General features: G+C 36.6%; 1 pseudogene; it reads left to right on the top strand.

Moving 5' to 3' along the window:
- The first annotated feature begins 98 nt into the window (after nt 1-98).
- Nucleotides 99-18,987, top strand: part of LOC127949405 (integrin alpha-M-like) — a 38,219-nt pseudogene continuing 19,330 nt past the window's right edge.

The following is an 18,987-nucleotide window of genomic DNA, read 5'->3' as shown; positions in this document are numbered from 1 at the left end:
ATATGTTTGAAGTGAAGAATTCGTGGTTTAGCTCTTACCGAGAGAACTGCTGTGTATTCACTGCTCTGTGTGTGTGCACTTTGAATGGGTTAAATGCAAAGTATGAATTATGAGTTTGGGTTCACCATACTTAACTGCACGTCACTTTCACAAAATGAGAGAAATCTCATTATGTAAATGCCTCCATATAACGCTTCAATATTAAGGAAAAAATAACACGTTTTGGAATTAGATAAATATTAGATAAATATTAGATAGGATTATATAGGAAATATTAGAGCAATGCTTTGTTTTTTGTACGCATGCTGTATTTTAACTGGAATTATTCAAAACCTAAAGATGTGATAAGATTTTTTTTTAATATAGGTAAACCAGCTCATTATGACTATATCTTCATATGTCACAGTTCTTTCTTCTCCACAACACCACATGCTGAGCTACAAAGAGAGATCTAGCACAACAAGTCAAGGGTCAAGAGCACAACTAATCCAAACACTGATCTCCATGATGGTGGCATCATTTTAACCAATAAAACATCAACATCTGATCCTCTGTAATTCTTAATAACAGCAGGTGTTAATCACTAATGCACAATCATCATTTAATTAGTCACTTGATTATCTCATTAACTTTAACTCTTTGAGGACTTGAGAAGACTCGTTTGTGACTTGGAAGGAATGACTTGGTTCGTCCTCTGGTGAAATCAGCTGCTGGACTTCCCACCTCTGTAAAAAACTGGTCTCTTTTACGGTACAAATCACAAGGGTACAAAGCTGTACCCTTGAGGGTCCAGCCCCAGTGACAAGCTATTGTACCCCTAAAGGTACAATTATGTACTTTATTTTCTGAGAGTGTACCCTCAAAGCTGTACCATTGGGATAGGGTACATAAAACATCAACATCTGATCCTCTGTAAATCTTAATAACAGCAGGTGTTAATCATTAATTCACAATCATCATTTATTAAGTCACTTAATTTTCTCATTAACTTTAACTCTTTGAGGACTTGGGATTTGACTCAAGACTCGTTTGTGACTTGGAAGGAATGACTTTATACACCACTCTATACACCACTGAAAACCATGAAGGAGGGGTTCTGGCACTGACCTGAAGCTCCGAGGAATCTGAGCAATCTCGTCACATACAGAGCTGCAGCAGCAGAATGGAGACGCACATCTGGATTCTCTTCATGTGGGGTGAGAGGTTTCTTCATAAGATACAAATCATCCATTAGTAAGAAATGTTTAATTTTCTTAGTTGATGTTTGTGTTTGTTTGACTCATGAGAAATTTATGTAAAACTATTTGTGTTCATTTAGAGGTTTTCATACATTTACATTAAGTTGAAGCGGGGCTCAGCTGTGTGTGTGTGTGTGTGTGTGTGTAAGTTATGTTTTCAATAACTCACAGCTGCATGACTCATGTTCTGGAGCCAGAGCTCGTTCTTGTGAGAAAGGAACAGTGTTGTAATGCTGCTGTGTGTTGTTATTCTGATTCCTAACTGTGATCAGTGTCATACAAACACTGCGCGTCCCAGTCTTTGTTAGGGGAATGCAGCGCTTCTGTTATTACACTGTTCACTGCAGCAGGAGAGATTCTAGCTCTTATATTCACTGATGGAACCCTGTTCTGTTCTGTTCTGAGAGATATCGATTCTCCGAAACTAAAATGAATTTTCTAGGCTGGTTTGTTTGGCTCAGCAATCCAATCAGATGTCAGAAAAGTACAAAAGACAGTCCAGACTGCTGAGAAGAGTATCGGCTAAGGCTTTAGTTTAAGGAACACTGAACATACATTCATTATTAATAATTATTAGTGAATTTGTGTTCTCTAAAGGGTTTCCGAGTATTGTTCCTTCAGGAACTGAACACACCCAGAATAAAAAAAAGGGGTCAGGGTTGCCTCACAAGCATAGCTTTTCCTCTTTGAACAGCTTCCAGACACTGAAAAACCGAACAGCCCAAAACAACAGTTTCTTATGAAACCCCACACTACATAAAAATCAAAAGTGATCTCTTTGACATCTCAAACATTTCTCTTAGACAGAAATGAGGTTAATAAATCAACATCTAAACCTTAGTTCATTCTCAATAAGATCTTCTGTAGACGTCTGACAGAAATAAAGTCAGTCTGGTTATTAATAAGTGGAGCTGGTGATGCTGTTTGTGGGGTTGTTTCATCAGATCTTGAGAGATTTCATGTATTTTATTTCAGTTGATTTCATCTAAGGCTGTGTCTGAAGTCAGTTGTAGTCGTTCTTGTGTTTCTCTTTTCTTCAGTGATTCTGTTTGTTAACAGCAGCTGTTCATCACTAATTAACAATTATCACTCAGTTAATCACTTAATTGCAATGTATATCTGCTTTCAGTGAACTCAACTGAATTAAGTTCAGAGTACTCATAACTGTTAGTTTTTTCAACTTAAATGGTTTAAGGCAATCGGTTTCCTCAAACGATTTGAGTTAAGTTAACTTGTCGGGTTTTACAGATGATGATGATGATGATGATGATGAGATGTCTTCTAAAGTTTTAAAGAGACTATTGTGAGAGGGTTAGAGTTTTGTCAAGTCAAGTCACCTTTATGAATATATATCGCTTTAAACAAAAAAGATTGCATTAAAAAAAAAAATAGAACAACTTTAATTAGGAAAACAGTGTGTCAACCACAGATTACTATAATTACTATAATGTAACAAGAGCTCATTCAAATACTAAGGTGCTAAACCTTTCAGGGCTTTATAACTAATAAGCAATATTTTAAAATCTATATGATGTTTGATAGGGAGCCAGTGCTTGTTGGCCACCAGGTGGTATTGTGAGCAAATTAAATTTCCAGAAATTAATCCTTTTGTGAACCACTTGGCTGAAAATCTTAATGCTTCATGAGGCTTCATCTTGCCATCACTACCTGCGCGCAATTCTCAAAACACCCACAGGTTGGCGGCATTTTATCTGTGAATCTGATATTACAAAATCGATATTCGATTATGATAAAATGTTTAAATATTGGGGGAAATATCAGTAAATCGATATATTGGTTGATCTCTAGTTTTTGGATTAGAAATAAACCTGTGATTTTTACCACAGTAACTAGTAACCAAAATAACTAGTTTGTTATGGTCTGGACTGATTACCTGATTGTGGATTACCCCTTCATGAAATATATTGCCTTTGGATCCTCTACCTTTGTGTCACCGTGCAGTTCATGATGGCTGCATACTGTATACAGTGCTGTGCATTGAAGAGAAACTTAAACTAGTTACTGTTTAAAACTAGCACGAAGTATTGACATGGAGGCTCAACTGCTCCTCAGACAGCAGGAGTTTGGTTCTGACTGAAGGTACTTTCCAGTGAGACAATAAAGAGATCTCTCATGTTCCTCACACCACATTCTCTAGACCAGAAAGAATCATTGAGAAAGAAGTCTCACAAGCATCTCTTGATGTCTCAACATTCTCTCTCTTGCTTCTCCAGTGTCTCTTTCAGAGCCCTTCAACATCGACACTGAACATCCACTGAGATTTCACGGCACGCCGGAAGGTTTCTTTGGTTACAGCGTTTATCAGACCGAGTTTGGAAACAGGAAGCAGTGAGTCAGACACACACTGGTTGCTAGGTTGTTCTGTGTGGTTGCTAGGTGTTTCCTGATGGGAATGTCTGATTGGTTGTGCTGGTGTGTTTCTCAGGATCATTGTTGGAGCTCCATTAGAAGGAAACTCAACAGGGGAGATGTACAGCTGCACAGCAGATCTACAGTCCTGCACACGACTGCAGCGTCCAGGTATCAGCATCACAGCCACCTACCAGGGACTACTGTGGACTTGCACTGCTTTATACTGAGCTGGTGACCCCCCCCCCCCTTTTCTCTCTCGCTCTCTCTCTCTGTCCCTCTGTCTCTCAATTCAATTTAATATTGCTTTATTGGTATGAATGTAAATTATACAATATTGCCAAAGCTTGGTGTACATATATAGAAAAAATAAATTATAACAAAAAAATGAACATCACAGTAATGGAACTGATTATTATAACATCTTATAATATTAAACTAACAAATTATAACATTTGTGTAAACATTTGATACCACAGTCTTTAACTTAAATATAAATACACAAACACACTAAGGGTCACTGTGGTGCACAATAGGGTCAGACACACTGAGGTCACACACACACACTCATGCACATATCCACACGTATCTCGCAGCCAGTGCTGCTGTGTGTCCCTCTCCTAATATTATCTTTGATTGCTCTGTTTCACTAATGGCTGTAAAGTTCTTTATTGAATTTGTTAAAGTATATATGTCTCTTATGGAGGTGTATTTGTGACAGTGCAGGAGGAAGTGTGTCTCTGTCTCGATCTCTCCTGTCTGACAGTGAGCACACACTCTTCTCTCTCTGGGTAACCAGCTCTTTCTCAGCCATGGTTCCAGTGTAAGTGCTGGAATAGCTGTTCTCATATCAAAAAGTGTTCAGGGTAACGCTTCCAAAATGAGCGAAATTATTCCTGGAAGAATGCAATAAGTAGATATTACTTTGCAAGGTTTGTCGTTTTCCTTTATTAATGTATATGCTCCTCCTAATGTTGGGTATGAACAAGGCTTATTTTTTAGCATACCGCTTGAAAAATGTCATGGCTTCAATAATTTATAAAGACCAGTCTTATTGTATTCCAAGACATTCTATTTTTGATAACCTTTTTCTTGAGCGAGATTTATTGCATTTTACTGAGGTTTATGGACTTGATGTGGGCCTTTTATCACTTGACCAGGAAAAGGCGTTCGACAAAGTCGATCACGTAAACCTTTTTAATGCCTTATCAGCTTTTGGTTTTGGAGAACAGTTCATCTCATGGATCAAGATACTCTACACAGATGTTTTTTGTATGTTGAAGAAAAACCAAAGAGGTTTGCCCTTGAGCAAGGCATCGAACCCCCAACTGCTCCACGGGTGCCGCAGCATAAATGATGAACACTGCTCCGTGTGTGTGTGTGTGTGTGTGTGTGTGTTCACTGCTCTGTGTGTGTGCACTTTGGATGGGTTAAATGCAGACCATGAATTCTGAGTATGGGTCGCCATACTTGGCTGAATGTCACTTCACTTTTAAAACGGATCACTAACAAGAACTTTTCCTGTGCGTAGAGGCATAAGACAAGGATGCATCCTCTCAGGACTCTTATATTCAATATCCATCGAACATTTATTGAGTGTTCTCAGAGAAAAGCTACAAGGTATTTCAGTTCTCACTCCCAATATATCAGAAACTACAGTATTATGTTGTATTGCCTATGCTGATGATGTCAAAGTCATAATAAGATCTCAAGAAGACATTTTTCAGTTGAGGAAGTGTCTAGACTGGTTTCAAAAAAGCATCTTCAGTGAAGGTAAGTTGGAACAAAACGGAAGCATTACTTTGTGGCCAGTGGCGGGAAGAAGTTCCACTTCATCTCCAACAACAGTGCCACTGGAACACAGAGGGATTGAAGATCCTTGGAATATTTTTCGGCACTCAGCAGTATATGACAAGGAATTGGGATGGAGTGGTTGAAAAGATTTTAGGACGATTGAAGAGATGGAACTGGATTCAGCCTCAGTTATCATGTAGAGGAAGAGTTTAAGTGATAAACAACTTAGCTGCTTCAATGTTGTGGCATCGACTGACTGTTTTAGACCCTCCAGCTGGACATTTACAGCTACTCCAGAAACACTTTGTGAATTTCTTCTGGGGAGGACATCATTGGGTTCATCCAGGGTTTCTGAATTTACCTGTGTTTGAGGGTGGTCAGGGTCTCATTGATCTAACCGCTAAATGGAGAGCTATGAGACTACAATCAGCTCAAAAACTGCTGTATAACACTGATCCACAACCGTGGATTATGTATGGGTTAGCAGTATTATGAGCAGTTAGTAAAATGGGATTTCACAGACATGTATTCCTTATTTCTAACGATTCAATCAAAGGTTTGGGTATAAATGGGTTCTACCTGTCTGTATTAGGAGCAAGGAGTATTTTTAAAATGCAAAGAGAGAGTCATTTTGGACTTGAAGAATCACTTTTTCATAACTCATGGCTATGTCATCCGTCTGACATGCCAAATGTTGAAATTAACACTTTTATTTCATCAGGGGTTTTAAAAGTGGCAGATTTAGTTTACGCAGAACATAGTACATGGTTTTCAGTACAAGAAATAACTAAACAAATGGGTAAGAAGTCAGAAAGGATAGTGAAGAATGTTTTAAGCAAGTTAAAATCATAATTTCCTATATAATTTAACAAGTTTCTTGAAGATTATTGTGTTAATGGTTCAAATCAAAGTTTTTTTTCCTGAATTATTTGTAACAACATATAATTGCCAGGATAATGGAGATATGAGACAACTTCTTTCCTTAAAACAACTTCAACATATGCCTTTTTCTGAAAGCAGCAAGCAACTTTTGTATATAGCTTGTGTGAAGTCAAGATTTTATGAACAACTTAAAAATAAGATGGATACAAAATGGAGGAGTTATTTATCTGTTCCTGATTTTCAATTACCTTCATGGTGTTTGTTATATAAAAGTCCATTGCCCAAATGATCTTACACTGTGCTCTAGCAACAAAAACATTTTTGTTTAAGTGCAACTTTAGTACATCTTCACTTTGTAAATTTTGTAATGTATCGGATACTGCTTTTCACATTTTTTCTGACTGCTATAGAATTGTACCTCTTTTGAATCTCTTAGAAATTTTATTTAGAGGTTTTGGTTGGAATATTTATTTTTGGGGTTAAATATATGAAGCCTCAAAGTGAGTCCTGCACCTTCTCCTAATTTTTTAATTGGGCAAGCGAAGTTAACCATTTGGAAAGCATATCAAATTGAAAATGAAGACAAAAGAATTAATATAGTAGGATTGTTCAAAGCTTTGGTAGAGTCCAGAGTTAAAATAGAGTATGAATTTTATAAAATGAACAATAATATGTTAATTTTTATAAAAAAGTGGTGTATAAATGCAGATTTTATTTTTGTGAATGATGATGATAAATTAGTGTTTCAGTGGTACTCTTGAAATTTGAAAGAATTAATATTGAATTTAAAGTGTTATTTATTACTCATTGTTTATTAAGTATTGTCATGAATTTTGGAAACGTGATGATCATTGTATAATATGATAGAATAATAAAAGTGGATAAGTCTCTCTCTCTCTCAGGTGTGACAGGTTTAGAGAGCGTCCTCTTCTTCGGCATGTCTGCTGCTGTGTCTTCTGATGCTCTCACTGTAAGTTCAGAGTCTCTGACAGTCAGACCTCCTTCATGAGATGCTAATGATGTGTGTCTCTTCCTCAGAGCTGCAGTCCGTATGTTCCTCATGAGTGTTATGGAAACTCGTATCTGAACGGTGTTTGCTATCAGTTCAACAGCAGCTTACAGACTGTCTCTAACTTCACCGCTGCTTACCAAGGTCTGATGAGTCTCACACAAACCAAGACTTCATTCAATTTAACCATCTCAGACTCTAACACTGTAAACCCTGTGTTGCTCTATTTCACTTCATTTGGAGATATATTAGTTGATAACTAAATTAAAGATTAAATAGATGACATTATGTTATACTTGTTATATTTGAAGTAACAGCAGCGTTTGTGTATGTTGTGGTGTTTCTGCAGAATGCACCAAAAGAGAAGTCAATCTGGTGTTTCTCTTTGATGGATCCAGCAGCATGAAAACACAGGAGTTTGAAATGAACAAAAAATTCATTAAAGATGTTATGAAAAAACTTTCAAACTCATCCATAAAGGTAAAATAAAACATCAACTATGATTTTGGAAATATCGACATGCAATAGTTCATAGGATACATGTGATTCTGTAAGCCATACCTGGAGCTGCAATCATTACTAATGATGATAATGATGTTGTTTGTTGTCAGTTTGCTGCTGTCCAGTTTTCAGGAGATGTACGAACTGTGTTTGACTTCAACAATTATCAGACTGGCTCTGCTGAAGAGAAACTCATGAAGGAAATACACATGAAGTCTCTCACAAACACATATAAAGCAATCAACTACGTTCTGTGAGTGAAACCTTCATATGATTATGAGCATTCACTGAATTTCCTTTTAGATAGTCTAGAACCTTAGGATGAATAAATGAAAATTAAATATGATTCATTGTGTAATTTTACTCTAACACTGTTGCTAATGTTGGACATTTGTCATTCTATAAATTATAAGTTAATGATGTTTTATTAACAAAGTTTGGGAGTAGCATGTTCCAATAATCAGATAATTAGCATGATAGGAAGTGGACGGCCAACTCTGTCCCACGACAGTTATGCAGCATCCCTCCTCCACCTGAACACCTCGCGTGGGATGTGGAGGAGTCAGGGCCGCTGCAGGATTGTATTGTTGTGCCCCCTTCCTCAAATATTATGGGTAAAAATAGAACTTTATTTAAATAAAAAAAATATTGTTTACAAATTACAACTGTAGCTCTCGACAGTTACCTATGGCTATGACTTTTATGATAGTTGTCTGATTTTGTAGTCTCAAACACTCAGAAATCATGCAAACGAAATTTAAGCAGTTTTACTGATAAAAGCATGGTTTATTTTTGTAAGAGTTGTGATGTCCAATTGTTTTTTGTCCAAGACATTATAGATTATATTTTCATCTATAGCAAAAAGCTGTCCAAAAATGAAAGATGAAGTGAATATTTGAATGAAATGTTTGTCTAATAGCCTAAAGAAGGATCTGATCGTCCTGTAAGTGTAACAGCATTTACATGGCCTTTGGCTTTCTTTCAGGTATTTGAAATAACACGTAATCTACATCAATGGTTTATTTTGTATTAGCCTACATTATGTATTTTAACAGTGTTCTTAACCAATCATTATTGCCTCATAGTTTTTTGTATAATCCATTTTAAGTAATTTTAAAGGTCTGTTTTTAATAAACAAACAAAAAAATCTTAATACTTCTTTTTAAATTATTATTCAAAGTAACAAAACCATGGTTAATTTGCAGTTACCATGACTAGATGAACAGTGATTTTTGGTGTTATTCTCGTTAAAACCATGGCTAATTTTCATAAGGGAACATGATAAATCAGAGAGAATATTAGATGCATTGGTGATGGTGAATTTATTTCTGACATTAAAACATGTCATTAACATAAACAGCCAAAAAGTTTCACAGGATTATGAATGGACCTGAAAGTGATGCACGGGCTTCAGGCAGCCAATTAAAATCTGATTTTAGGGGTCAAGAGCCCAACTTAAGCAAACACTGACCACTATAATGGTGACATGTTAACATCAGGTCTCATCAATAATGGTCAATCATCCCTCAATTAATCACTTAATTATCTCATTAACTTTAACTCAGCTTCAGTGTTAATTTAACACTTCTATTTTAACTCTTGAGTGTGGTCTCACATTTACTCCCAGCAGAGTTAATTTCACTCAGATTTTTTTGCTGTGTGGTGGGTCTAAAATATAAAAAATAATGAAAAGCCTCAAGTTGGCCTGAAAGCCCGGCCCAAGGGGCATAAAAAGGTCACGGTGAAATGCAGGGCTCTAGATTTACCTAAAAATATATTTCATCCTAAAAATAAATTTCATTCTAACAATAAACAGCTTTTCAAATTTTTATACACAGAGTTTTACACTGTCAATCACTTATGACTATTTTAGTCTTTCAAAGGACAAAATGTGTAGAAAAACAGTAATAGAAATTATGCATAAATGACATAAAATGCAGACCAGGAGCGAGGCCCTGTGCGGTCGCACACTGGGCACAGTCCTTGTGATGGTACTGTTCTTATATATGTATATATATTTTCATATACATGAAAAATATCCAGTGAAGCATCGAAACGCGAAAATGATTCTAATAATTTTATTGGTCTACATTCAGTGTAAATGGCAATTGATAACAGAGTGTTTTTATGGCGCGTATTTTACAGTGCGACCCTCTTTCTCTGCATGATTTTGTCTATTAAAATACATTCAGAATATTAAGATTATATTGTATCTTCTACCATAAAGATAAAGACTGATATTTTGTTAAAGAATAAGCACTTTATTTAAAAAAAATAAAATTATATTATGTGTTTTAATTACTTTTTGTATGTTGTATGTGTATATACTGTATGTAAAACAAAATAATCTTTTACAAGGGCCTCATCTTTTAATTTTGCCTGGGGCCCCACTCCATCTTTGATCGCCTCTGATTGTACGTCCAATGTCAAGCCAACTCTATGCCTGTTTTTTTACTGTCTTTCGTTTTGTTTTCTCTGCTCCGGATTGCAGATGTCTTTTCATGGCCATAGATGTCCATCTATCAATTATAATCATTTGCATTCAGTCCTAAACAGGAGGTGCGAGCAGTCATGAGCGTGGATGTGGGAAAGGCGGCGGGTATTTTTATTATTTTTTTTTAGCAATTGGGATGGTGCCGCCCTGGGAGTTGGTGCCCTACACAAATTGTGTACTCTGCGTGTAGGGAGCGGCGGTCCTGGGGGAGTTCTCTGGGTTCAGGCTGAATTCTGAGCTCAGACAGCATGCCAAATATACTTATGATTTGCTCAGTCAGATTATATGAAAATGTGAAGTGTGAACATAATGCCCTAGAAACATCAGAAGCAAATTGACAATCAGGCTGAAATCTGTTCATATGTCATGATTTATGATTTATTATGTCATCAGAAAGAATCTGCTGAATAGCGTGTCGTCTGGAGCCGATCCCAATGCTCAGAAAGCTCTGGTGATCATCACAGATGGAGACCCCACTGATAACGATGATGATCGTGTCCTCAAGAAATGTGATGAGCAGAATATCCTCCGTTACATCATCGGGGTGCGTTTCTTTGTCCTTTTATGTCTTTTTTCAGCTAGTTCAGTTTACTGGTCAGAGTCACTGTAAGTCAGTCATTGGTAGTTTGAATTGTTAACAGACAAACACTGTGACTCTGAGAAACTTTCACAATATATACAACATGTTGTATTTTATCACAGATTAGATAACTATCCACCACTGACTGTGTCACATTATTGAGTGGAAAACACTTTTTTATGTCATCAGGTGTATCAACATTAATAAATGTTTCAGATATCAAGCTTTTTTGAGTTCACATTTTTATTAAAAGTGTTTTTTCACAGTCAGATGTAATGACTACTGTTTTTCAGGTGGGAAACGTTGAATTAACTGGACTCACTCAGCTGGCATCAGAACCAAAACAGAACAACACCTTCTACATTAAAGACTACAGTGGACTCGAAGGACTTCTTGACAACCTGCAAAAAAAGATGTACAATATTGAAGGTAAAATGGAGATGTATGGAAAATGGACCATAAATAGAAGTTTTAAATAGAAGTAGCAGAAGAAGAATCCACAGATGATTGTAAGAGTTTTCCTTCTGTGTTTCAGGGTCAAAGAATGCTCAAGGCAGAGACAGACAGAAAGAGTTATCACAGAGTGGATTCAGTGCCGTCTACCAGGAGGTGAGAGATAAGAATGATATAAAGTAACAAATAATTATTTTTATTCTTTATAAGGAGCAATAAGTTTCATTCCATAAAACCAGTTCATGCAGTTTGTGCACTAAATTCGAAGTTGTAGTAAATTTAAGCTCAAAAAGGAAATGTATATAAATAATTACAATTAATTATGATTAATTACAATTGTTTATATGTGCTGCCAGTAGTAACTGTAGCAGAATTAAATTGCCATCAACTAATCTGTTCATCCAGTGAACCCTTTTATTAGACTATAGAATTTTATTAACTAAACACTAATGCACACTAGTCTAACAAAAAAAAAACATACATACATAAAATCACTCATACAGGGGAAAGGGAAAATGATGGATGATACCATCAGGAAAACCAGAGAATGAAGCTATGAAAAGAGTCAGTTAACCACCTGAGTAAAACCATCAGAGTTAATAACGGGGTCTATAGCTTATACTAAACCTCTGTTTCATTTATTTAAATGTATGACTCTTGCATTTCCTTGGCTTCGAATGAGCATCTGGATGCAAATCTTGATGGTTTGGAGGTTCGGTGCTGTAGGAGTCGCAATCATGTTCTTCCGGTTTTGAAGATTGATGAATTCCAAAGGTGTCCTGACTCGATGGTGATTAGGAGTTTCTTCCCAATGGAAAGTGACAAGAGCTAAAAGAGACATCAGCTGAGATCCTAGGATCTTTGGTGAATGGAAAGTCGAGGCATGAGGTCTGGCACAGACTTAGTCATTAAAGAGAGTTCTAGCTCATCCTCCTCATCCCCTTATGATCTAAAAGAAATGCACATTGAAGGTGGGTCACTGAGGTGAGGGCTTTGAGGTCTGAGAAGGTTTATGCCTCTCAGGATGGGCTTGTCCAATGAGAAAGGTTAAAATTCCAAGCGGGAGGTTGGAACTAATTATGAGTTTTACAACCCTTTGTGTGAAATCATGGAAATTTGCAAAATGGAACTCAAGTGGGGGTTCAAGAGTATAATCTTCAAGATTCTTAGAACACTAATACTGTATATTGCCTATGTCCCAACACTATAGACTATTGTTTAGATCATCAGAAGACAAATTCACAGATACTAAACATGGTAAGATTACATATAGGTTGCCACACTGTAAAAAAAAGTTGCGTCAACTTAAAAAAATAAGGCAACTTATCGCAAGTGCTTTTTTCCACCCAACTTAAAATAATAACTTAATATCACAAGTTGTCACAACATAAATAGTCATGTTAACCTAAAATATATCAGAACAAAATATTTTTTGTTTACTGAACACAAGGCCTATTATCTACATTTACATTTAGCTGACGCTTTTATCCAAAATGACTTACAATTGCTATATTTGTCAGAGGTTGCACGCCTCTGGAGCAACTAGGGGTTAAGTGTCTTGTTCAGGGACATGTTGGTGTCTCACAGTGGATTTGACCCCAGGTCTCTCACACCAAAAGCATATGTCTTATCCACTGCCCCAACACCACCATACATACACATTCACAATTTTTTATATTATTCAAAATAGTCTAAATAAATAAAAGACATTTTTTTATTATTGAAAGTTTGTGTCCAAAGCACAAGGACATGCCAAGTCTTGTATATTAACTTATTTACCCAATGCATTTTACACTGAACTCAACACATGGTACATAATGCATGTTAAATAAATCCAGTGTTAATTATACCTTCATACGTTAGCAGTCTTGTGGCATGAAGTCACATTTATTTAACATTGTTATTTGTTTTTAAAGGAACTATTACGTGAAAATTTGTATATTGCGTATTTTAACATCAACCTAATCCACTGGGCAAAGTTACGTCCAGTGGACGTCTTTTTATGTCTTTGCAGACGTTGAAAAGATGTCCACTGAGGAGACAGAATGTTTTTATGTCTTGTGTACGTCCGATATAGATGTTCACAGATCCTCCTTACAAGGTTCTGTGACTTTATTTCTGTCAGACATCTAGAGAAGCTCTTATTGAGAATTAACAGAGGTTTAAATGTTGATACTTGACCCATTTGAAGTCACCATTGTGGTGGAAAGTGTTTAGTTTAGTTGGGATCTTGGTCCATTGACTTCTTGTGTTAGCTTGTTTCTTGCTGTTGTAATAGTGTATTTTAAAATGCTGTTTTTGCAGCAAAGAAAGACAGAATTTAAGATGGATCAGGTGTTATCAGCTCTTTGGTGGGTCAGATGTAACCAAATGGTACCTAAAGGTCACAATAAATTATAAAATTATAAAACACTGGGGATTTTATATCTATAGATATAACTGAACACAGCAACACAATTGAACAGGCAGTGAATGAAGGAATGACAGAGATTTGACTTTTAAGTTCAACAATTTTATGAACAAGCAGTATGAAATATCTAAACAAGCAATCAACTTTACTATATTTAAAAAAGGGGAATCACAATTTCAAAAGATCTGGGCCCGTATTCATAAAGATTCTAAGAATCCTCTCAGGAAAGTCTCAATTTATCTCAAAAACTTTTACATAGGAGTCTTAGCTTAAGAGTGATTAGGGACCGATCTGAGAGAACTCTGAGTAAGAAAATAACAAAAACTTTCATCTTAGTGAGGAGGCGGGGTTGACCCCATTGCTATGTGTGACACAATCATTTGAAGACTGTGATTGGTTGGTGGTCCAAGAAGGAAAATAGAGTGATTTTAACTATAGGGTCTATTCTAATTCTCACTTTGAATTTACATGCGTAATGTTTCCTATTTAACTGTTCTCTCTCTTTCACACACACACACACATTATATGTGTGTATATAAATCTATTTACCATGCTTTTAATTTCTTATAAGGTATTTGATTGGCATAGAATGATAAAAAATTGTTCCACTCTTTCCAATTACAGTGATTGCTGTCCTATTTAAGTGGTGGTTTGAATGTTGGTTTTAATGGATCAAACATGAAATCAATACCAAGAGGGGCAAGAAAGCCAAACTGGACAGAGGAACAGTGTTTACTGTTAGCCCAGTTAGTGGATGAACACAAGGCCATTCTTAAAGGAAAATTCAGGCTGGGTGTCACAGCAAGGGACAAAAAGCAGACATGGGAGCGTATAGCACAAACTATTAACGGTTCATTCCCCCTGCTTGTGCGCACCTATACGCCTGCTATATTCATAAATTCAGTTTTTTGAGCCTGCAAGGTGGGAATGTCTAGTGGAAACGAAATGAACTGCGACACAATAAGACCCAGCAGGCACAGTACATCAATGTGACGTCAGGAAGACGCTGGACTCCCAACTAATCCAACGTCAGTCAGACGTCATATTTTGGTTGAAAATTAAAGTCGGGTTGATGTCTAAACCCAACTTTGTTTGACGTCAAACTCCGACATCAGACAGACGTTGAATTTTGGTTGGAATAAGCACCACACTGCAACAAAGGGTGAAGTGCATGGCAGCACATTAAATATCTCAAGATCTCAGCAGAGGAGGATTAAACAAAATACACAAACAGCATTACCAGCTTCACTTATTACTAATCAGACTGACTTTATTTCTGTCAGACATCTACAAAAGCTCTTAAAATTGACAGGGGATGAAATCTAATGTGTTTAATTTCCATAACAGCATAACAGTTAAACACCATAACAGTGATTAGTGTTTCCATTAGTCGGGCTCTTAACACTTATTATATTGTTTGTTTTTTGTGGCAGTTTGTTTGTCGAGCACATTTGCAGCATCAAAGAAAGCTAAAGTGACATGAGATCAAGTGGTTATCTGTAAATGGTTTTATGATCATCATAAAATAACCTGATTCGCCAATATTTTTTAATCTAACAATTATGTTGGTCCTTTAGTACATTCTGCGTTTCTGTCACATGAGACCCAGCAGTATTACAACAATCAGTTAATATCTTTTAACAAACATGAGCTCAAAAATCTTAACCTACACTGATACACACAGACATCAACAATCAGTGTATGAATCTCAACAATGGTGACATGCTTTATACTATGGTGGCTCCCAGCATGCATTGCTGCATGAAGCATGTCACCATTGTTGTCATATTCATATACTGATTATTGATGTCTATGTGTCTAAAAAAGATTTTTCTCCCAAAATGTATCTAAAATTTAAAATTCTGAATGTCAGAACGGATGGAAGAAAGCATAATTTCTTGAATATTGTTCATTAGTAATAAATAACCACTTTAGATCAACAACGAGAAAAAATTATATTCCTCAATCAATTTTCTTCATGACAACAAAAACTATATCACCTTATAATAATAAATTATGTGTTTCTGTAAACACTATTACAGGAACCACAAACTTACTAAGCCAAGAGTCAAGCTACCCAACTTAAAGCAAACACTGATCACAATAATGGTGATCAAACATTTTCAAATAAAACATCAACATATAAACCTCTGTTAATTCTCAAAAATAACTTCTGTAGACGTCTGATAGAAATAAAGTCGAATAAGTGAAGTAAGTTATAAGTGAAGCTGGTAATACAAGTAGTCCCATTCATTTCACCATTTTTTTATGTTTTTATTTTTTTTGGGGGGGGGCGGGGGGGGGGGGCTATTATACCGGCGTTGGAGTCTACATCCTGTGCCTGCTGGGGATGTTCTGAAAATGCTGTAATTGTTTGTGTGATCACTCTGCTTACAGAAATTTGTGACAGACACAAATCATCACTATTGCATTGTTGCATTTTCCCAGTTGCCAAATATCGTAATGTAGGGATTACTTTAATTTCTGGCGCTATGGCATTTCTGCGCTGTGTCAGAGATGTTAGCACGTCTCTAATAAGGATTGATTTTTTTTTTTTTATTTAATGTACTTGAAGTGTGCACCAAATACTAGGAGAATACGAGTGATTGGGACTCAGTATCAGCAGTTACTCAATATTCAATGACTCCGATCAGAAGAGGGACACACAAAAACCTGGGCCTGTATTCAAATTTTTTTTTTATTACCACTAAGAGTTCTGCTAAATACCAGTAAAAGTTTTTAGCTAAGAGTTTTTTCTTAAAATCTTTTACTAAGGAATAGAGAGAGGTCTTAAGCTAAGAGAGAGGGCGGGGTTGACGTGCCGTGATTGGCTGATAGTCTATGTTAGAGATTTATTCATAGAAATATTGTAGAGCACAATATTATGTTGCCATATTCAAATAAAGGTTTTAAAATAAAGATGTTAATTGCCACATTCAAATAAAGATTTTAAAATGCAGTCTAAGTGTCACTAATTAAACAAGTAGGCTGTATATTCAGCTAATTGTCAGCCTCTTATATGTATGCTTCTCATAAACAATTAGTCAATATGCATTAGGGCTGCCCTCGACTAAGGATTTTTTAGGTCAACTAGAAGTCATTCATTTTAAGCATTTGTCAACTATTAGTCGCACTTTTATAAATAAACCATATAAATCATAATTATGAGCCTTTAATTGCCTAAGAAGTGCTCGAGCGCACACAAAAAAGGCTTGCACAGCGGACTGGCAAATTTAATAAATATGAATTTGTAAGGGAAAAACAGCAAGTACACAGCATTAACATTTTAATTTATCGTAACGTCATAATTTATTGTTACACTAGTGCTTTCTGTTTTTGGTTTAAGAGATGAAGTCTGCGACAGTGACTCATCTCTGCACATCAACAGAGTTTTGAGGTGACACACTCAATTTCACAGAGTCCGAGTCGGCAGAAAGCACATTATGTTTGCTTTATTTTACAAAAGAGCAACATTTTGTTGCTATTCTGAGTACACACCAATAAATGTAAGTTCTTTACAGATACAAAAGTTTACTGTTATCTGTATGATATATCTTAATGTTTTACAGTTTTAGGAGCTAATTTTAGCAATAAAATGCTTTGTGAGATACTCTTAGAGCAAAAATTAAGGAGTCCTAAATTTGGGACAGACACCCACAATTTTTAAGATTTTCTCCTAAATCGGCAAGTTATGAACTACTTGTAGTCTTGAGACGTTTTGTGAATATGGATCCTGATTGGGAAATCCCTCTTAGTGACTGTCTCTCAGCTGACAGGAAAAGTGTTTTTATCATTCTCCATTATTGTGTGTAATATGTCAGTGCTGAGACTGCAGTGTTTGTTTCAGGACTCTGTGATCGTGGGTTCGGTCGGAGTGAATGACTGGCGTGGAGCTCTGTATGAAGTGACAGGATCAGGATCTGAATTCAGACAGACAGAGATCATCGATCCAGCTGTAAATAAAGATTCGTACATGGGTATTTTGGAGTTTTTGTTTGTTCTTGTGTGATGTAAAGAGTGTGTGTGTGTGTGTGTGTGTGTGTGTGTGTGTGTGTGTGTTTAATGATGCTGATGGTGTTCAGGTTACTCTACTGTGCTGGGAATGAGACGCGGCGTCTCTCTTCTGTTCTCTGGGGCACCGCGGGCTGAACACAGGGGTCTGGTGACCCTCTTCACCAAGAATGAAAGCACATGGACAGTGATGAGCAACATTAACGGAGAACAAGTCAGTGAAAAACCCTCAGACACAATATTATCTCTCTCCACCGGTGAGATCAGGGGCTCCCAAACCTACAGTACACTGAGACGATCAGCAGACCCTTCAACAACACACACTCATTCTCATACTCACAAAAACACTCACACGGGATGTTGTATTTCACCAAAGACACAAACAAGCAAACAAACAATTTTAACTTCTAATTTTACTTATATAAAGTCCTCTTCAGTTTCTAGCCAGTATAATGTGAGGTTTTTTTTTGTGTAGCAGAAGAACATGTTGTTTTCAAATTTCTTCTATAAAAATCAGGCTATAAAAGCATGTGCTAGAATGCTGTTTCTATTCATTTTAATTGATTTCCGGCATCAGATTGGCTCATATTTCGGAGCGTCTCTGAGTGTGTTGGATGTGGACTCTGATGGAGACTCAGATTTCCTGCTGGTTGGAGCTCCATTATTTTACCAGTCTCAACCGAGGGCTGAAGGGAGGCTGTGCGTCTACACTTTATCAGAACAGGTACGCACAGATTCATGACTATTATTACGATCTTCATGAACAAACTTCTGCCTGTAACTGGAAGGCTGCTAGTTGTCACCATTGTGTTACTCCATTGGGATTGCTGTTGTAATAGGTTCCTATGACGTGAAAGTTGTGGAAATTGTTCTGGTGCTGGTCATGTGCTGATGAAGAAATATGCTTTTCTCTTTTTCAGAACTATTTTCAGAAGACACTGAATGTGAGCCAGTCAAGCACAGGTAGATTTGCTACATCTGTGGCTTCACTAAAGGACATGAATGGAGACAGTCTGTCAGATGTGGCAGTCGGGGCACTGCTGGAGAATGAAGGAGTTGTCTACATCTACCTGGGTGATGGGACGCATGGCATAAACCCTGAATACATTCCTCAGGTGAGAGTTTGCTGTGCTTCTATCAATCCCAAATGCTGTGTTTGAGCTTACTTTTAACCCAGAAACTTTCAAGCTGAAAGTTCACAGTGGATTTCTTAGGCAATTTTCCACTACCAGTTGTAAATAACAA

Source organism: Carassius gibelio, chromosome B1, assembly GCF_023724105.1.
Source record: "Carassius gibelio isolate Cgi1373 ecotype wild population from Czech Republic chromosome B1, carGib1.2-hapl.c, whole genome shotgun sequence".
Classification (NCBI taxonomy): domain Eukaryota; kingdom Metazoa; phylum Chordata; class Actinopteri; order Cypriniformes; family Cyprinidae; genus Carassius; species Carassius gibelio.
The sequence above is the reverse complement of the archived record's forward strand: the minus strand, read 5'-3'. Positions and strand labels throughout refer to the sequence as shown.